General features: G+C 43.0%; 1 long non-coding RNA gene across 2 annotated transcripts in view; it reads right to left on the bottom strand.

Moving 5' to 3' along the window:
- The window catches only part of LOC129534277 (uncharacterized), a 44,037-nt gene that overhangs the window by 29,798 nt on the left and 1,934 nt on the right, over nt 1-12,305 (bottom strand). For both annotated transcript variants that reach the window (XR_008680798.1, XR_010134174.1), the window contains exon 2: nt 1,166-1,243. This is a non-coding gene — a long non-coding RNA (uncharacterized lncRNA). The remainder of the gene's footprint in view (nt 1-1,165; nt 1,244-12,305) is intronic.

Raw genomic sequence — 12,305 nt, 5'->3', positions numbered from 1 at the left:
AGACAAAAAAGTAGTTAGAGTTTATACTGAGATGAATGTTGAAGAATAAATAAGATTTTGCCAGGTGGACAAAAACATTCAAATAAAACCTTTGACATAATCAGGACTAGGTTTAGCTATGTATGTGGCAGAAAAAACAACACACGCACACACACAAAACTAAATGGCATAAGCAAAACAAATCTTATTTCTTGATTACATAGAAAAAGCTTGCCCAACCTACGGCCCCGAGGATGCACTGGGACAGCATTGCACGTGGCTCAACACAAATTCGTAAACTTTCTTAAAACTTATGAGTTTTTTTGCAATTTCTTTTTTTTTTTTTTTTTTTAGTTGGAGTCTCGCTCTGTCGCCCAGGCTGGAGTGCAGTGACGCGATCTCGGCTCACTGCAAGCTCTGTCTCCCGGGTTCACGCCATTCTCCTGCCTCAGCCTCCCGAGTAGCTGGGACTACAGGCGCCCGCCCGTTACCACACCTGGCTAACTTTTTGTATTTTTAGTAGAGACGGGGTTTCACTGTATTAGCCAGGAAGGTCTCGATCTCCTGACGTCATGATCCGCCCACCGTGGCCCCCCAAAGTGCTGGGATTACAGGCATGAGCCACCACGCCCGGCCGCAATTTCTTTTTTTTTAGCTCATCAGCTATTGTTAGTGTTCATGTATTTTATATGTGGCCCAGGACAATCCTTCTTCCAGTGTGACCCAGGGAAGCCAGAAGATTGACATGGAGGCATCTGGCACGTGATCGAGATTGGCATATGTCATCATATCACCCAGGCCCATCCAACCTTTAGTCTTTGGGGAGCAGGGACAGGGGTGAGGAGGGGAGCTAGGTTTCAGTTGCTTTCTGCCCTTCCTGGGGGTTTTCCTAACAATAGAGTTTCTGGATTCCCACTGAAGGCTAGGAAGAAAGTCATTTAGACACTTTTCTTGAAGAAAGCAAGATTTGGCAACTCTATAGTCATGAGCGAGCCAAGCTTCTTCTCTTGTTTTTCTGCCACATTCATGTGTGGCTTCCTCCTCATCGTCCAAGATGGCTGTTGCAGCTCAAGCCATCACATCTGCTTTCCAGTCAGCAAAAGGAAGAAGGTCAGACAAGGGAGGGCTCATTCACATGACACTTTGGCCTAAATCCCACTAACCAGAACCGAGCCATATGCCTCACCTTGATGCATGGGAGTTGGGAAATGTAGTCTTTCTTGTGGACAGTCATGGGTCCGTGTATCAATCAGGGGTTCCATTACTAGGGAAGAAGAAGAGAACAGGGGAGTTAGCTGTGCTGAGAACTCAGCCTGATCTGGATCTTCCAAGAGCAGTGGTGATGGAGCTTTAGCATCTGGCCTTGAATGTCACAGGGGCCAAGTAGGATTGCAGTAGTATTGCTGGAGTAAATTCAGTTTTCTGCAGATAACCATAACCAGTACAATATTTTCCTGATAAAAGGGAAGTGGCTTTTCACTTTTGCCCTCTTGGCCTAAAAAGGCACATGCAAAAGGTACAGCAGCCATCTGTCAACCATGAGAACAAGAGCAACATGTTGGAATGACAGAGGCTGAAAACAGAAAGAGCCTGGGCTCTAAAGGCACAATAGAGCAGCCAAGGACTGCCATGGACTGCCATCAATAGACTTCTTATTGTGTGAAAAACCCCTTTGATGAAGCCAATATAGTTGAGTTTATTACATAATCCGCCATTAGTATCACAATCCTAATCCTAAGTGATAGACCAAGCTGCCGTAATCCCACACCTGAACCCCGTGAATGGCTTGCAAATTCATTACCCTACAGCCATTCATTCTGCCCCACCATCCTTTCTTCACATGACTACCAGTATGATCTATGAAAGTGTACAGCAAATTACATCATGTCCCTGCTTAAAGCTTCTGAAGGCTTCCCAGAGTATTTGAAATAAAACCCAAAGACCCCATCATGGCCCCTGATGTCCTGGTCCTTACACATCACTCTGACCTCATCCCCTATCTCTCCCCCTCTCTATTCACCAAGTTCTCTTCAACCCCTTTTCAATCAAAATCTGTTGTGCTTTAGAATCTTGTACTTGCTGCACCACAGAAACCTTCTCAGAGGTTCTTTCATGTCATTTAGGTCTCATTTCAAGTGCCACCTTTTTAGAGAGACCTTTCCTGAACCCACCTCCTGATATAAATCTCTGTTTTATTTTCTCAACAGCACTTATCACTACGGAATCATTTAAATTATTTACTGATTGTTTATTTATTGCCTCTATCCAGAAGACAAAGCCATGCTGTGTGTGGAGAAACTCACCCTTTCAAGAATAAAACTAAATGAAAATATTAATTCATTCTATTTCAGAGACCCCAGAAGCAAGCCATGCATGGGTAGGGGTGATATAACGAATAGTCGACGTTTTGAGTCATGTATTACTAAAAAATAAAGTCACTCCTTTCCCCTTAGTCTCTTCTCCCCAGATAGTGCAGCTGATAATTTACTTTAGCCGAGAACCTCATGAAGTCATTTCAAAGTTCGTCATTCATTGAGGGATTTACAGAGGTGGGTCGTAAAGAGATGTTTGCTCAGTAATGAGCCTTTCAAAAAAAAAATAGCTGCAGAACTGGGGGAGACAAATTTGAATGCATGGGGAGGATATTTTTAAAAACGGACCTACACTTCGTAGCATAAGAAGCAGACAATGGCCGGGTGCAGTGGCTCACGCCTGTAATCCCAGCACTTTGGGATGCCAAGACAGACGGATCACGAGTTCAGGAGATCGAGACCATCCTGGTTAATACGGTGAAACCCCGTCTCTACTAAAAATGCAAAAAATTAGCCGGGCGAGGTGGCAGGCGCCTGTAGTCCCAGCTACTCAGGAGGCTGAGGCAGGAGAACAGCATGAACCCGGGAGGCAGAGCTTGCAGTGAGCTGAGATGGCACCACTGCACTCCAGCCTGGGTGACAGAGCGAGACTCTGTCTCAAAAAAAAAAAAAAATTATGCTACATCTACTCTTGTATGGACATACTATGTTTATTCATTATCAGATTATGGACATCGAGTGGTGTTCACTTTTTGGCTGACCCTTATATTGCCCATAAAATAGAATTTGGGGGACTTCAGGCATCATCCAATCCAGAAGCTTCTAAATTTGTTTTTAGCAGTGGCACTGTTCTTTAAAATAAATGTTCTCATTGCTGAAATTGGGTAAGCAGTAATAAGGGTTCATTATGTTATTATCCCTACTTGTGTGTATATTAATTTTCCATAGTATTTTTAAAAGATTACATTGAAATTTAATATGTAAAGCAGATTGAATGTATGTAGTTTAAAACTGCAAAGTATTCTTCCAATATTTTGCATACTTGCAACGAATCATTTCCAAAGAATCTTGGCAGATGATCTCCAATTTCTTAAATACTTTCAATGACAAAGAGTACCCTAACTTTGAGGCAGTCACAGTTGGATAGCTCTGTTTGTGAGAAAATAATGTTTATATTGATCCAAAATATGCGCCTTATAACTTCGAGTGGGAATCAGACAATTCCTCCACCATGAAACTATTTTTATCTTCTTTATTTTTATTTTATCTAGTGCCTTTTCAAAGAATGCCAAATAACTGGCAGAGTTCGGTATTCTGTATCACACTAACATATGCTACACAGTCTGCTTGAGAGATGCTAAGGGCTATGTTCCCATCTTCTGGGTTAAAAAGATATGAGCAAAATATTTAAGCAAAATTAAGATACCTACAGGCAAAATCTGACAAAGTGTTGCAGATTGTGCTACATAATAGATTGAGATTTTTTTTTAATATCACGGTTCTCCCCAGTTTCACCTGCCTGTCAGCTCTACATCATTTGTTATTAATTTAACACCAGAGAACCTGGGAAAAGCTGCAAGCCAGTGAGCTTACACAAATCAGGCACAGAGATGGCAAGTGCTCCTTGGAGATTCTTGTTCACAAACTTTAAGGGAATTTGAAAAATGCCCGCCAATTTGCAGGATGCTTGATATGAAATCAAAGAAAGTAGAGAAATGCAAGTTACAACTGCCTGATTTGACTGCAGAAACTGACAGTAAGACAAGAGCAGCTAGGTCATCTGCAGAATTCCACGCAGCACTGTAGGAACACACCTCTCTCCTCCTGATTCCCTTGGCATCTTCCTCCTTAATAACAAGGGACCTATTCCCAGCGTCAGCTGACTCTAAGACACACACATCTATGTGCATCTCAGCAGGATGAATTGGAGGAGGAAGGGCATCTAGTTTGCAGACTCATTTTTACAGCAGTACCCCTTCACTGAAAATTACTTTGGGCCGGCTGAGAGTGGTGGCTCATGCCTGTAATCCCACACTTTGGGAGCCTGAAGGGGGTTTGGGGGGGGCTGGATCACCTGAGGTCAGGAGTTCGAGATCAGCCTGGACAACATGGTGAAACCCCGTCTCTACTAAAAACGCAAAAATTAGCTGGGTGTGGTGGCATGGCCCTGTAATCCCAGCTACTCGGGAGGCTGAGGTGGAAGAATTGCTTGAACTTGGGAGGCAGAGGCTGCACTGAGCCGAGACTGTGACACTGCACTCCAGCCTGGGCCACAGAGTAAGACCCTGTCCCAAAAAAATAAAAAAATAAAAAAAGAACTACTTTGGACCCTACAGTGAAAATTTATATAAAGCTTGTTTGTGCCCAGTTAGCCAAAGCCCAGTTTCAGATGAGTAGTCTTCATCCCAATGTTCAAATGGCATTTTAATCTCAAAAAAAGCCTGAAAGCAAAATTTTTCAACGTGAAAAAGACCCTCATCTACTAAAGTTCCTCATAAAAGTCCATCTACTTTCATCAGTATATGTATTATACATGTTAGTGCATTTATATAAGACAAATGATGTTGACCATATATATCCACATTCGCTGAAAGCCAAGGATTAAACTTAAAAATTGGCACTGATCATAATGTTGCAGCAACTGACTAAATGCTCACCAGACCACTTCCCTCTTCTTCCCATATCCATCAGGTTTCCTGCAGGAAACAGAATCCAACTCTGATGTTTCAAGAGGCTCCAAAGAAAGGACTAGATATAGAAGCATGGAAAGGATTAAGAAAATCAATCCGGGAAGTTGAGGTGTCCAGGGACTAGCAAGAATAGAAAGCCATTACCACTTCTAGGTTACCAACTGCTCTCAGATAACACAGCTTGTTTTCTGGTCATTCCACCAATAGGGTACAGACTTCCTCCCAATCAATAGATCAGATATGGAGACTAATGACCCTCCTTCATGCACCAAGAGAGTAAGAAAGAAAGTCTATTACTAACACACAGAGCACTTCTGGGGAAGGGCAGGTGCAAGCTGTCTTGAAGCTGAGGGGTTCAAACATCAAGAGGTCAGGAGCTTGGGGTGGGGAGTTCCTTACATGAAGTCCCAGATGTATGATGGTGGGCAGGGCAAGGGTGGATGGAGGCCTAAATGCTGTGAACAGTCAAACATCACAAACGGAGTCAGACTCTACTGCACAGCCAAATGCAGGAAGGGAGAAAGGCAATAAATACTCCAAACTCATGCTCTCCAATCTCTTAACTGTGCCTCCCACACTGAACCTATCTGGAAGCCAGAAGGTAGGAGACTCTGGGTAATGTCATCCACAGACTCAGTCTTCTGTGTCAAAGAGCAGGGCCAAGGAGAATGGGAATAAAACTGGGGCACAGGTGCAGAATAACAAGCAGACTGACAGATCAGATCACTTCACTCAGCCTCCCTTTAGCCAGGTGTGTCTTCCTGACTGAGTTTCAGCCAATGAGATCTGGACAGAAGTGATGTGCAACATTTTCAGACCTAGCCCATAATACCTAGTGTAGTCCTCAATGGTCTCCCTCTTGCCTCATCTATAGTTCAAATGACAAGAGCCTAGGGCCCAGAAAGGGACTTTGAAGCCTTAGAGGATGATGGAATCACTAGACTGTAAGTATGAGTTCCTAAATGACTGGCAATCAGAGACCCACATTGAACCATGGCATGAGTGTTCTATGTGCTAAGCCTCTGAGACAGTGGAACTACTTGTTATCAAGACAACTATAACTAATACACACATGAATGTTATGGAGAAAGAAAAAGTCTAAAATGAACTGAAGTTTACAAAAGATTCTAAGATAACTCTTTAAAAGCCATTTTAAAAATTATTAGCAGAGAAAGGCCATGAGAGAATAAGTTACCAACTTGGGACCAAAGTTATCAACCTTCGTTTTACAAGCTTTGCCCCTGTACTTCCTGGCAGTATTACTGAAGCTGTTTTCTATTATATGGTAAAAAGGAGACGAAAATAGCTTTGGGTAGGAAACCAATAGTCCCCATCACAGATGGGAACACGTGGCGCCCTTCAACATCAGTGTGTGGATGGCTAGTCCTTGAGCCTATATATAGCTTTGTTTCTCTTTCTTTTTTTTTTCTTCCTTTCTATTCTTTGTTTGTTTGTTTTGTTTCTTGGGTTTTTTGTTGTTGTTTTTGTTTTTTAGGACAAAGTCTTGCTCTGTTGGCCAGGCTAGAGTGCAGTGGCTATTCACAACCACAACCATAGCTCACTGCAGCCTTAATCTCCTGGGCTCCTGCCTCAGCCTCCCAAGTAGCTGGGACTACAGGTGCATGATACCATGCCCAGCTACCTTTGCACCACTCTAAAACCCATCTTCTTTCTTTCTCTCTTTCTTTTTTTTTGTTGTTGTTGCTGTTGTTGTTGAGACAGGGTATCACTCTGTTGTCCAGGCTGGAGTGCAGTGGCATAATCTCAGCTCACTACAACCTCTGCCTCCAGGGTTCAAGTGATTCTCATGCCTCAGTCTCGCAAGTAGCTGGGATTACAGGTGTGAGCCACCACGTCCAGCTAATTTTTGTATTTTTAGTGGAGACAAGGTTTCACTATGTTGGCCAGGCTGGCCTCGAACTCCTGACCTCAAATGATCCACCTGCCTCAGCCTCCCAAAGTGCTAGGATTACAGGCATGAGCCACCGCACCCAGCCCCATTCTCTTTCAACACTCCTCTGTCCCTCTAATATTTCGCCCCAATGATTACTATTCATTAACCTTCATTCACTCATTCTGGAAATATTATTGAATGCCTACTCTGTGTCAGTTGCATCTCAAGTGATTTAGAGTCTATTTGGAAGAGTCCAAAATGTGAATAAATAGGTGCGATGAAGTATGGCAAATTTCTTTGTAGGGAGCAAATACAGGGTTCAGCAGAACCCAAAACACAGAGTGACCAGCGCTGCCTGGGTTGGGGATGAGGATAGGAAGGGATTAGGAAAGTCTTCAGAGAGAAGGTGACCCTGAGCAGAGTCTGAAAGGAAGTAGTTCTCGGGGCACATGTCCCTCCAATGGCCTGTGCTGCTCTTGAACAGAAAGAGTTAGCCTGTCACCAGCATGCTGGCCCCAGGCTGACTCTTCACCTGAAGGGTGGCACCGAGGACATGCTCCGCCCTTGAGCCTTCCTCCAGGGAGTGTGGAGAAGACGTTCTGCTGCTAAAAATCCTGTGACTCTGCTGTCATTGTCCCCAGGGCTGTGGTTGGAGCTGTGCTGACAGCTCCTCTCTCACACCTCCTCTGCAACAACCTCAGTGACACTGTGCAGCAGGGTCCCCAGCATGGCTCTCAAGCCAAGATCCACCCAAGCCTTGATGAACTGGATTCCCCCAAGATGAGCCTGGAGTTCTAAATTGAGTCGCCGCTGAGTCGGAGAATTAGGAGGCTATAGAGAGGATGTCGGGGCAGGCCTCAAAATCTGGGGGATACTTTGTTCTTTTCTAAGGTATTTCTCTATCTGTAATGCTCTGAAGATTCATTTTCTTACACTTCTTGGAGCCTCAATTTCCTCATCTATAAAATGGGAATAACAATGGTATCTGCTTCAAAGGCTGGTGTGATAATTCATGAGTTAATACAAGAGCTTAGAACAGAGTCCAGCACAGAGCAATGATCAGTAAGTGTTTGACAGCAGGATGCCGAGAGGGAGGAGAATGAGGATGATGGCGATGATGATGGTGATAATGTAATAAATGGCCACTTCCTGAGCCCAGAGAAGGTGGTTTGGGGGATCAATGAATGAGTGTTTGGGAGACTAGTGAAAGAAAATGATTTTTCTTTCAGTACATTGGTTGTCCATTCCTGACTTGTAGTTTTGAGTCATTTTCATTTGCACTGGTCAACCATCAGATAAGGGATTTTTAATTTTTGGTGTTTAATGTTTGCTTAAAGATGAGACTGTGTAATATCCTCACAGTTCTCATGTTACTTGTTTTGACCCATTGACCTGGCTTTCCACATCATTCCATATGTTTGCATGATTCTTTATTCATTCGGCAAATGAATGTATCCAGTGATAACTCTGTTCCAAGGCTGGTGCCTGGTGCGATGACTCAGTAATAAACAGGATGCAGTCTGTGTGCTCAGTCAGCATGCCGGCCAGGGCAGGCAGATGCCAAGAAGGTAGCCTCAGCACAGTGGGGTCTGTCTTGTGGCGGGAGCATTCCCAAGGCTGTTATGAGTGCTCAAATTCAGCCCTAAGACAGGAAGGGGGGCATTCCTGCTGGAGTGAACCAGAGACAGAAAGGCCCAGAGGCAAGAGAATATTTTGGGCTCCCAGGAGCTGTGAGGAGATGGCCAAGGCTGGGGCAAAAAATGCCAGGCAGGAAGTGTCTAGAAGTGAGCATGAAAAAGTCAACAGAGGTCAGGTTATAAAGGACCTTAGCTCCCAGATAAAGGAGGCTGGACTAAATTCTAAGTGCCATGAAGAGCCACAGGCATGTTTTCTGGAAGGAGTGACCAAATAGATTGGCAGCTAAGAAAGATCACCTGAGGCCAGGCATGGTGGCTCACACCTGTAATCCCAGCACTTTGGAAGTCCAAGGTGGGTGGATCACGAGGTCAGGAGTTCAAGACCAGCCTGGCCAACATGGTGAAACCCTGTCTCTACTAAAAAATACAAAAAATTAGCTGGGCGTGGTGGTGCGTGCCTATAATCCCAGCTACTCAGGAGTCTGAGGTAGGAGAATCGCTTGAACCTGGGAGGCAGAGGTTGCAGTGAGATGAGATCACACCATTGCACTCCAGCCTGGGTGACACAGCAAGACTCTGTCCTCCGCATAGAGATAGGTGTATATAAATGATTGTAGATAAGAATTGGCTCACACAATTATGGAGGCTGAGAAGTCCAGTGATCTGCTGTCTGGAAGTTAGAGACCCAGGAAAGATGCTGTGATATGGTTTGGCTGTGTCCCTACCCAAATCTCATCTTGAATTGTAACTCTCACAATTCCCACGTGTTGTGGGAGGAACCTGGTTGGAGGTTATTGAATCATAGGGGTGTGTCTTTCCCATGCTGGTCTCATGACAGTGAATAAGTCTCATGAGATGTGATGGTTTTAAAAATGGGAGTTTCCCTGCACAAGCTCTCTTCTCTTGTCTGCCGCCACGTGAGATGTGCCTTACACCTTCCACCATGATTGTGAAGGCTCCCCAGCCACATAGAATTGTAAGTCCCATAAACCTCTTCCTCTTGTAAATTGCCCAGTCTCAGGTATGTGTTTATCAGCAGCGTGAAAATGGACTAATACATGGTGGTACCATTCAAAAGCCTGGGAGCTGGACAGCAATGGTAAAGATTCCCATCTGAGTTTGAAGACTTGAGAACCAGGAGCACCATGGGCAAGAGAAGATCAGTGTTCCAGCTCAGCAGTCAGGTCAGGAGTAAATATCACCTTCCTTCATACTTTTGTTTTATCCAGGTCCTCACAGACCGGATGATGCCCACCCACGCTGGTGAGGGTGATCATCTTCATTCAGTCCACCAACTTAAATGCTCATCATTTCTGGAAACACCCTGACAGACACACCCAGAAATGATGTATAACCAGATATCCAGGCATCCTGAAGCCCAGTCAAGGTGACACATAAAATTAACCATCAAAAATAAAGGATGCCCAGAGGCCTCTAAAAATTTTTAGAGGCATTGTTCAAGGACCCTTCCAATCCAGCATCTGCTTACCGGTCTAGCCTGAACAGTTACTCCAAAGAATCATGCTCTCTTCCACTTTGCAGCCTTTGCATATGCAATTCCCATTGCTCAGAACTCTCCCTCAGTTTTCCACCCCACCACTCACCTGACCAACTCTTGTTCATCCTTCAAGTCTCAACTTGAACACCATGACCTCCTGGAAGCAATCTTTTTTTTTGAGATGGAGTCTCACTCTGTTGCTCGGGCTGGAGTACAGTGGCACAATCTTGGCTCACTGCAACCTCCACCTCCCAGGTTCAAGCAATTCTCTGCTTCAGCCTCCTGAGGAACTGGGATTACAGGTGCCCACCACCACCACAGCTGGCTAATTTTTGTATTTTTAGTAGAGACGGGGTTTCACCATCTTGACCAGGCTGGTCTTGAACTCCTGACCTCGTGATCTACCCAACTCAGCCTCCGAAAGTGCTGGGATTACAGGTGTGAGCCACCGCGCCTGGCCAGGTGCCTTCTCTGCATTCTTATCATGCCTTCCACTTCCTGATCTTTGCCTTATCGCAAAATTTTTCTAGTGTCTTTCCTCTCAAGATACTCTTAAGTTTGATGGGAGTTGTTCATCAATGTGTCCCCAGTGCATTGTACAGTGCCTGGTGCATAGTAATGGCTCAATAAACAAGCGTGATAAGTGCAAGACATACATAGATTTGAGAGGTATCTATAGAGAGAACAAAATGCATGCATAGCACCTGCATCACTTCATTTACCACATATTTAATATCATTCACACCTAAGTTTAAAACCCTATCATATTCTGAAATAGAAAGTTAAACTCTTCTAAAACTGAAAATTTGCAGATGATGGCATTGCTAAGAGCAATCTGATACAGTAACAGTTTCTGGCATATGCAGCTCATTTTAACAGATGCCCATATGACATACAGAAAGCTGTCAGGCATGCTCCAAAAAGAAAAGCCATCCAGTTTATGTTCCACTTGCCAAATTAATTTCATTTGACATTTAATTTATATCCTAAGGTACTGTGGATTTAAAACTTGACTATGATAATAGCAGATTAGAGAAGTGTTCTATTTGACAAAATCAATTCATCAAGTTACTTTTATTATGAGTAAGGCTGTGTTGATATAGATATTTCCAGATCAAATATGTAGATCATCTAAAAATACATTTATTGATTATTTCTAATAAAATATAAGCTTTCTCCTCTTTCTTATGTCTAATGTTAAGTGAAGTAAAGCTTGCACCTGCTCACCGTAACAACAGAGAAAGGAGACATTAGAAAATCAGAACAGTGTGGATTTAAAAGCCAGAAAGCAGAGTTGAAATTCTGCATCTGCCATAGGGGGTTTCAACCCTGGCCACATATTAGACTCAGCTGAGGATTAAAAAAAAAATAATAATAGCACCCAGTCCCACCCCCGGATAAAGTGAATCAGAATCTCCAGTATGGCATGGATTTTTTTTTAAATCCCCAGATGATTCATGCACAGATCTATTAGTTATGTGAATTTGGGCATGTAATTTAATACCCATAGTATATAAAATGGAATGTAGTAGACATTTGCCACAATCATGATGTGACAATCCACTTAAAAAAAATTAAGTTTATTAGTTGGAATCAGACTTGAAAAAAAGATTTATATATTGCAGTTGGTTGACAGTTCCCTTATAACGCTTTCAACTTACAGGTTCACCTCTCTCTGCCTCTTCTTTTTGCTTTGCAATTTACTTGTTGAAACAATTGGATCATTTGTCCTATAGTTTTCATGATCTAGAATTTGCTCATTGCATCTCCATGACATCATTTAACATGATCCTCTTTCCTGCTATTATTTCTTGTAAATTGGCTGTTAGATCAAAAGGCTTGGTCAAATTCAGATTCGATTGGCAAGACTGGGTGATGATGTACACCTCTCTCAGAAGCACTTTATGTCTGTTTGTCTCTGTTTTTGTGCTGTGAATAGCTATTGATAATTGTCACCTAGATTCATTATTATATCCGTAGCTGCAAAACAATGATATTCTATTGTTCTGTTTTTATTAGTTAGAATTCTATAAAGACATTTTTCCTCATTAGAGTTTAGTTTCCCTGAGATACAGTTTACATAGGATAATCATGAAAAAAATATATTGGTTTCTTCATGTGTTTTCTTTATCCTTTTTCAAAACAATGAATTGGATCTCTAGTATCCTCCAAAGGTAACGAATGAGGGTTATTTTGATTTTGTTCTTGTTTTTTTTTTAGTATCATTATGAACTCATAGACTTAAACATATTCAACATGTTTCAATTCATTGCAATTATTCTTATCGACCCTCAG

This window comes from Gorilla gorilla, chromosome 5 (genome assembly GCF_029281585.2).
Source record: "Gorilla gorilla gorilla isolate KB3781 chromosome 5, NHGRI_mGorGor1-v2.1_pri, whole genome shotgun sequence".
NCBI classification, from domain to species: domain Eukaryota; kingdom Metazoa; phylum Chordata; class Mammalia; order Primates; family Hominidae; genus Gorilla; species Gorilla gorilla.
The sequence above is the reverse complement of the archived record's forward strand: the minus strand, read 5'-3'. Positions and strand labels throughout refer to the sequence as shown.